Here is a 9,066-nt window from a genome sequence, read left to right as displayed (position 1 = left end):
GGTGGTAGCCTTCAGTGACTCCAGCAACTCCACCTTAAGCTCCGAAGAGTCTCCTGCTGCTCCTGCGCCCACTGCCTCTACTCCTCGAGGGCTCAGCCGGCCGCCATTTTGTTTCCCTTCCCCCGCTTTTCCAGGGGCGCTGCCACCGCTTTTCTGCTCACCCCACTCCTGGTCTGGACAATAGAACCCTGGGGATCTACTGCAGACCCCTTCCCACGTTGGGAATCGTCGAAAAAGCTCCATTGGGGGCCCTGAAAAGAGCCCCAAAGTCCGTTTCTAGCAGGAGCTGCCGAACGTGCGGCTTAGCTCCGCATAGCCACAACTGGAAGCCAGGAACTCATTACTCCTATTTCCCCATTTCCTACATCGCCCAAGCAGGTGCGAGCCTTTTTAGGATTGGTGAACTTTCGCAGACAATGGATTCCGAATGTTACTGTACATGCTAAAGAATCAACTCCGTACTCCTCTCAAAATGCTCCTCTTAAGTTTGAACTACCTGATTCAGCAAAGCAATCTTTCATTACTCTGAAAAACGCCCTGGCTACCGCCCCAGTGCTAGGACAACCTATGCATAACAGACCCTTTCAGCTGTACGTTAATGTTCTTGATAAATGTGCCACTGGTGTTCTTACACAAGAACACGGTGACCGGCGTCGCCCGGTAGCCTACTCTTCTACGAAATTAGATCCTGTAGCTTGCGGTCTACCTCCCTGCACCCAAATTCTTACGGCTGTCCATTTGTTAGCACAGGCAGCCTCTAATCTGACCCTTCACCAGCCAGTACAGGTGCATACCTCGCACTCTATTGTGGCTCTCCTAACGTCTCAGCAAACCCAGCATCTGACTCAAGCGCGTTTGAGCCACTATGAGGTTTCACTATTGCAAAACCCCTACCTTTCTTTTCATTACTGTTCTACCTTAAACCCTGCTGTGTTCTTCGAACAGTCCCCCAATAATCTTGCGGAGGACAATTTTTTTGTCCTCCGCATTGTTTGCCACAATTGTTTGCTTCGGAATCACTTCCTTACCGCGCCTCGCCCGGATTTAACGGACCGGCCTATTGATAATCCAGATCTAATTTTTTATGTTGATGGCAGTTCCTCCATTTCGCTCACTGGCATCCCACAGTCGGGATATGCCATGGTAACCGACACTGACGTGCAGGAAGCAGCAGTCTTCCAGATTCCTGTCTCTGCACAAAAAGCCGAGCTATTCGCCCTTACTCGAGCATGTATTTTGGCCACAGATAAAAGTACTAATGTTTACACTGATTCCAGGTATGCCTTTGGCGTGACCCATGATTTTGGCCGCCTCTGGCAACAGCGAGGCTTTCTCACCTCTGCGGGAACTCCCATTCAAAATGCTCTTTGGGTTAAAAATCTCCTCGATGCTATTCAGCTTCCCCATCAATTGGCAATTACTGTATTAAATGTGTTGCGTACACGAAGGTGGACACTCCTGTTCAATTAGGGAATGCCCATGCTGATTCAGATGCTAAAGCTGCAGCTTCATCAACCTCTTCTATTGTTCCCAGTGGGGCTAATCAGGCTCTAAACCAGGTACCTGCATTAGGAATGAAGGGCATGCCAGAGATAACTGAAGTTCAAAATTTACAGAGGGACGCCTCTAATTCTGAGCGAACACTATGGAAGTCAATCGGGTGTTCACACTGCTTGACTTGAGACCTCTGGCTTACTCCAGTTGGTCAAGTTTGTATTCCGAATTCTTTATTGCTGGTACTTGTTGATTATTTGCATTCTTGTACCCACCTTGGCAAGGAGGGAATGGTACAGCTACTCCTAAAAACTTTGTGGCACCCAGATTTGAATACAGCAGCGCAAACGCGGCTGGATCGATGCGTCATTTGCATGAAACATAATAAGGGTAAAGGTATTAAATGCCCTCCAGGAACCACTCCCTTGCCAGATGGCCCTTTTGCTTGTATACAGCTTGATTTTATCGAATTGCCAAAAGCACAGTGCTATAAATATTGTTTAGTAATAATCGATATGTTTAGTAAATGGATTGAAGCCTTCCCCACCACTAATTGTACGGCACATACGGTAGTGAAGTTGTTGTTAACGGAAGTCATTCCTCATTTTGGGGTATCCAAAATGGTAAGCTCAGACAATGGACCACATTTTGTAGCTCGGATCAATACTAAATTGTGCGAAGCACTCGTAATTAAACAGCAACTGCACTGCGCGAATCACCCGCAGGCAGCAGGAATTGTGGAAAGAGCCAACAGGACTTTAAAAGAAAAATTATCTAAATTAACTGAAGAAACTGGGTTAAATTGGCTAAAAGTATTACCCTTGGCACTGTTTCACATGCGAGTGACTCCCCATTCGCGGACCGGACTGTCAGCTGCAGAGATAGTCTATGGTCGGCCAATGAGGACTCCTTGGGATGCCCATGAAAAACCCCTAGAGGGAGTAGACCTCCATGTGATGGGGGAACAAATGCAGAACTATTTGAAGCAATTAACACTTTCTCTGAAGTTTCTCCACTCACAGGTAAAACAGGCACACCTCCCAGTAACAGCAGGGACAGCCGTCCCTCGATATCCAGTGATCAAACCCGGAGACCACGTGTTGGTGAAAAACTGGGACAGAAAGAAACTAGGACAAGTCTAGAGCGGACCCTTCCTCGTACTACTGACGACACCAACTTCGGTCAAGCTTGAAGGACGTTCCAGTTGGATACATCTATCCGATTGCAAGAAGATAGTCTCCAACCCAGACGAGAACACAGAATGAAGATTTTCAGTATAATTTTTGGACTCTCTGGACTATTTAGCCTTAATGGCCACTCAGTAGTAAAAAAAACGAACTAAAAGCCTTCCAATGCCTATTTACATATGTCATATCTTTATGCCGAAAAATTGAATATAAGTAAGTGTTGGGTTTGTACCCACATCCCCGTCCATTTGAGGGAAGGAATACCTCTCCAATCCCTCCCCTTTCATACCGCAGAGACAGTTGAATGGATTTTACGACAAAATCAAACAGCGATCAGGGAAGATAGGGGGGATATGGAAATATGGAGATCTGCTGGCTATGACATGACTAAATTTTCAGCTTCGTATTAACCTACCTATAATCATGCCTTGACTCCACCCTCCCTCACTGTCCACTCGTATAATGTTCAAGGTTCCATATGTTTTAATAAATATGGGAAAGGAAAGTTAATGGGGCAAAGTAGGTGCAACCTTACAGTTGACTGGCAAAGACCGGTACCAGGCATTTCCAACACGGGCAAGTTTAACTGTGATTGGTCCAGGGTATGGAATATAACTTCTAACAGTTCATGGGGACAGACATCCCCATTCCCCTGGATGACATTAGCTGATGATTTTACGGCCTATAATGGAACCTATTTCATATGCGGCACTAAAGCATATCTATGGCTCCCCATTGATTGGACAGGATCCTGCTTTTTGGGATATGTCGTACCCCAAATACGTCACCTACCCACCCTTAAGCACTCCCCCTCGCGAGCAAAAAGGACTATTTCTAAAATGGAACAGTTCTTTATGATGGCCTTTCCCTCCAACGAACTGATCAACATGGCCTCAGCATTGGAACATCTGGCGAACGTAACGGCAGCAGAAGCCAGGGAAACTGGACAGGCACTGGCCGAGGTCTCAGCTGAGCTAGTGGCTGTCCGGACCGTGGCATTACAAAATCGACTGGCTTTGGATTATCTGGTAGCCTCGCAGGGAGGAACGTGCGCTATCGTAGGTCAGGAGTGCTGTACTTATATTCCAGATGGCTCTGAAAATATCACTAACCTGGCCGAACATATTAAGAGACAGGCTGCTCAAATTCAAGAGATTGGCAGTGAATTTCATGACTATAACCCGCCGGGTTGGCTAGGGTGGTTGGGTCATGGATTATTTGACTGGATCTTTAAGGCCTTCATTCTACTGCTACTAATGCTACTAGGGATAGGATTGCTTGGTTGCTTGTGTAAATGCATTTTCAATTGAATCATGGATATACCTATTTAACTAGTTGTCATGATATGACAAAAGGAGGGAATGTGATGTTGTACGAAGTAAATAATGGCATGATGGAAAAACTGGTCAACTACTGGGTACAATGAAAGAAAAACTGACTTCGCATGACCTAAAGCATGAATAAGATCAGAGAAGGTCACGTTGTTCCGAAATGCCTGGGCTCTGTAAATTCTGATAAGACTAACTCGTCATACCCAAAGCAGTCTAAATACGACAAAACAGGGCCAGAACAAGTCTCCTCCGATTCTTAAACATGCGATCAAAAGACAAGATAATGGTATGAGACCCAAAGTCAGCAAGGTGATGCCTGTTTTATGATATTGCTTATGTTTGTACTTCTGATCGAATTCCTGACCAAGCTATAGTCACGTAATCCTGCTTCTGATAATGTATAAATATTGAGCGGATTCTCTGTGAAAGCGCGGACTTGAGAATGAAACAGCAGTTTTTACTGACTGCTCTCTGACTTCAAGTTTCAGCCATTTCTGCATGCAGCTGTAATTCATAAATAAAGCTTTGTTTTGTTTTCTTAACGAGCGTTGTTGAATCTTTCTATCACAGTCCAGAGCAGGAAAAATATTGACTTCGACACAAGTGCAAGAAACCCAAAACTTATCTAACTTCGGACAGGACCAAAACATATGTACACGGTTGGCTAGGCCCCTCCCACACCACTCGGAGTGTCCTCCACACCCTCAAACAATTAGCTCATCCTTGCCTCGCCAGGTGCGCCCTGTGCATCATCTTTAATTCTATTAACCCAAAGCACTGGGACTACGGCCCTGAGGACCCGGGTTTGAATCTTGGCCCTGGGTCACTGTCCGTGTGGAGTTTGCACATTCTCCCCATGTCTCCCCACAACCCAAAGATGTGCAGGGTAGGTGGATTGGCCATGCTAAATTTCCTGTTAATTGGGAAAAAAATAATTGGGTACGGTAAATTTGAAAAAAAATTTTGTTAACCCAAGTCTTGCATATGAGATTGAGGCAGGGCCAGCACGGCTGCATAGTGGTTAGCACTGCTGCCTCACGGTGCTGAGGTCCCAGGTTCGATCCTGGCTCTGGTCACTGTTCATGTGGAGTCTGCACATTCTCCCCATGTTTGCGTGGGTTTCACCCCCACAACGCAAAAGATGTGCAGGGTAGGTGGATTGGCCATGCTAAATTGCCCCATTCATTTGGGATGACATTACACACATTTCCGTTTACATTACAATTCTTTCTTAAATATTTACATTGTCATGTTTCTTTTATACATTGGAATGTTAATGACACGGACCGAGGGGTTTTACAGTTACCAGCCCCTCGGTGTACATTTGCTGGTAAGGCCTTACACAGTGGCCTTTCCCCATTGCGCCTTGGCGGCAGCTGCCCCAAGCTTGAGTGCGTCCCTCAGCAGGTAGTCCTAGACCTTGGAATGTGCCAGTCTGCAACACTCGGTCGAGGACAATTCTTTGCACTGGAAGATTAACAAATTTCAGGCAGACCAAAGAGCGTCTTTCACCGAGTTGATGACCCTCCAGCAGCAGTTGATGTTTGTCTCGGTGTGTGTGTCTGGAAACAGTCCATAGAGCACAGAGTCCTGTGCCATAGAGCTGCTCGGGATGATCCTTGACAAATACCACTGCATCTCTATCCAGACCTTCTTTGCAAAGGCACATTCCACAAGGATGTGGGCGACCATCTCATCTCCCCCGCAGCCACTCTGGGGCAGCGTGCGACGGCGCTGAGATCTCGGGTGTGCATGTAGGATCTGACGGGGAGGGCCCTTCTCACCACCAGCCAAGCTAGGCCTTGGTGCTTGTTTGACAGTCCTGGTGATGAGGCGTTCTGCCAGATGACTCTGACAGTCTGCTCAGGGAATCATCCAACATCCTCCACAGTCTCCTTTTCCCTGAGGGCCTCGAGGGCATTACGTGCAGACCACTGCTTCATTGCCTTGTAGTCAAAGGTGTTTTTCTGAATAAATTTTTCCACGAGGGACAGGTGATACGGCACGGTCCAACTACTTGGAGCGTTCCGCGGCAATGAGGCCAGGCCCATCCTTCGTAACACCGGGGGCAGGTAGAACCTCAGTATGTAGTGACACTTGGTGTTTGCATACAGGGGGTCCACGCACAGCTTGATGCAGCTGCACACAAAGGTGGCCATCAGGATGAGGGAGAGGTTTGGTACGTTTCTCCCACCCTTATCCAGAAATTTGTACATGTTGTCCCTTTGGACACGGTCTACCTTGGATCTCCAAATGAACTTAAAGATGGCTCGGGTGACTGCTGCAGCGTGGGGTCAGGTAATGGGCCAGACCTGCACCACGGACAGCAACACTGAGTACCTCACACCTGATAACCAGGGTTTTTCCCGCAATGGAGAGGAAGCGTTGCTCCCACATGCCTAGTTTCTGTCTTACCTTGGTGATGCGCTCCTCCCAGTTTTTGGTGCATGCCTCAGCCACTCCGAACCATATCCCCAGCACCTTCAGGTAATCTGACCTGACGGTGAAGAGGCAAAGGACTGGTTGGCCCAGTTATCAAAGAACATGGCCTCGCTCTTGCCGCGGTTTACCTTGGTTCCCGAGGCCAGTTCAAACTGGTCACAGGCGTTCAAGAGCCTGCATACCGACACAAGATCTGAGCAGAAGATGGCAACATCCTCCATGTGTTGCTGAATTTCCAATTCTCATTCAAATAACAGTCTGCCTTCTTATTTTTCCTACCAAAGCGGATGACCTCACATTTAGCTTTGACAAAGAGTCATCGAACTCGAAACGTTAGCTCTTTTCTCTCACTACAGATGCTGCCAGACTTGTGATTTTCCAGCATTTTCTCTTTCGTTTCACATATAACTGCATCTGCCAAGCATATGCCCACTCACCCAGCCCGTCCAAATCCCACTGAAGAATCTCTGCATCGTCCTCACAGTTCACCCTCCCACCCACTTTTTACCATCTGCAAATTTGGAAATATTACATTTAAGCCAAATCATTAGCATATTATAGCATATTGTCTATCTTAGGGTCATGATGTGGAGATGCCGGCGTTGGACTGGGGTGAGCATAGTAAGAAGTCTTACAACACCAGGTTAAAGTCCAACAGGTTTGTTTCAAACACAAGCTTTCGGAGCACTGATTCACCTGAGGAAGGAGCAGTGCTCCGAAAGCTTGTGTTTGAAACAAACCTGTTGGACTTTAACCTGGTGATACGGCACGGTCCAACTACTTGGAGCGTTCCGCGGCAATGAGGCCAGGCCCATCCTTCGTAACACCGGGGACAGGTAGAACCTCAGTATGTAGTGACACTTGGTGTTTGCATACCGGGGGTCCACGCACAGCTTGATGCAGCTGCACACAAAGGTGGCCATCAGGAAGAGGGCCATATCCCTCAGTTTCTGTCTATAGATAGTAAGACTTTTTACTATCTTAGGGTCAGTCTTTTGATGGGCCGGTGGGGACTGTGATGGGCCAAATCGCCTCATTCAGCACCGTCAGGAGTCTATGATGTGAAATTTTGGGTCAGTTTCTCCTGGTGTTTGACCCCACAACCCAAAGAAAGGCAGAGTGGTGAATTGGCCACGCCAAATTGCCCCTCAATTGGGGAAAAAAAGGAATCAAGATACTTCTTTACAAAAAATCTGGAAACAGATATTACGTCTCTGGCAGAACACTCGCACATGTCCCAGCATATTCAAGAGAGTAACATAAACGGAATGTACAAAAACAAGTTTAATCTGTTTTTTAATTATGAATCAGCCCCACAGAAGCAGGGCCACAAAAAATTAATTAAAACTCTGAGTGTTCCTCTCCACGGAAATCTTTAGTAAAAGGCGAAAGATTTATACGATCTGAAGAGAAACCAGAGTATTAACAGTCACCCCAACCTTACTCACAACCCACCTCGTACGGTGCTCTTTAACATCACACTGACTTCACTCACTGCCACTCAACATCCGCACTGCAGAATGAACCATTTAATTAATATCGATTTTCATATTTAACTACAACCCATTAATGTTTACAGAAACAGGAATAAGTCTTGAGCTTTCGGACAGAATTCAAGTTATGTAGATGAGTGGGCGGGGCCTATCGGGCACTTCCCGGAGAAGGGGAGCTGCAGATTGTGGCCACTCTGCCGCTCAGGAGGTTATCATAGCTTCTCACAAATACTTTGTAGTTCCCAAGTGATTTTGTAATTCAGTCGCCTTGACAAGTCGAAAAATTAGGGCTAAACTATTCAGAAGAGACGCTGTTAAGCACTTCTTTACACTAAGGTTGGTAGAGTTTGAGAACTCTCCCCCACAAACAACGGTTGAATCTAGAAAAGTTGTTGATTTTAAATCTGAGGTAGATAGACTTGTGCTGAGCAAATATATTAAGGGATATGGACCAAGGCAGGTATATGGGCCGGGATTCTCGGAACATCCGTGCCGAAATCGCGCTCGGCGCGTGGGCGGAGAATGGGGAATCAGATCTGCGATTAGGTCCGACGGCGGGACGTGAACCTCCGGCGACTGGAGAATCAACGCCAGTCACGAGCGCGCAGTCGACACAGCGCCGGTCGGGGGCATTGAAAGAGGCCACTGCGGTGATTCTCCGCGGTCGACCGGCCGGCATGCTTCTCCGGGGGGGGGGGGGGGGGGGGGGGGTGAGCCTCCACGACGGCCAGATCCGTGATTGGGGGTCATGACCCATCAGGGTGGGCCTACCTTCTTCCATGCCAGCCCGCTGTGTGGGTCCACCATGTCGCGTGGGGCCGGCGCGGAAGCGGCCGCCGCGCGCAAGCACGGACCCGCGGCCAGAAGTGCAGGGTCGCATATCAGCAGCCGGAGCTGCGTGGAACACTCCGGCGCCGTGCTGGCCCCCTGTGGGCCATGGAATCGCTGGGCCAAGAAGCCCTTGATACAGGCGTGAAACACTCCGGTGTGTATGCCGCCGCCAACACGTACCCGCCATTTTGAAGAATCCCGGCCATGGAATTTGGCCACAGATCAGCGATGATCTCATTAAATGGTGGGACAGGCCCAAGGGACTGAATGGCCTCCTCCTCTTCCTAT

The 9,066-nt window shown here is 47.9% G+C and overlaps 1 non-coding gene across 1 annotated transcript; it reads right to left on the bottom strand.

The window, feature by feature from the left end:
• Positions 1–7,764: 7,764 nt before the first annotated feature.
• LOC119978393 lies at positions 7,765–7,877 on the bottom strand. Its single transcript, XR_005463435.1, has one exon. It is a non-coding gene; the product is annotated as a U5 spliceosomal RNA (small nuclear RNA).
• Positions 7,878–9,066: the final 1,189 nt, after the last annotated feature.

Source organism: Scyliorhinus canicula, chromosome 1 (genome assembly GCF_902713615.1).
Source record: "Scyliorhinus canicula chromosome 1, sScyCan1.1, whole genome shotgun sequence".
Classification (NCBI taxonomy): Eukaryota; Metazoa; Chordata; class Chondrichthyes; order Carcharhiniformes; family Scyliorhinidae; genus Scyliorhinus; species Scyliorhinus canicula.
This window is presented reverse-complemented; position numbering and strand designations above follow the sequence as displayed.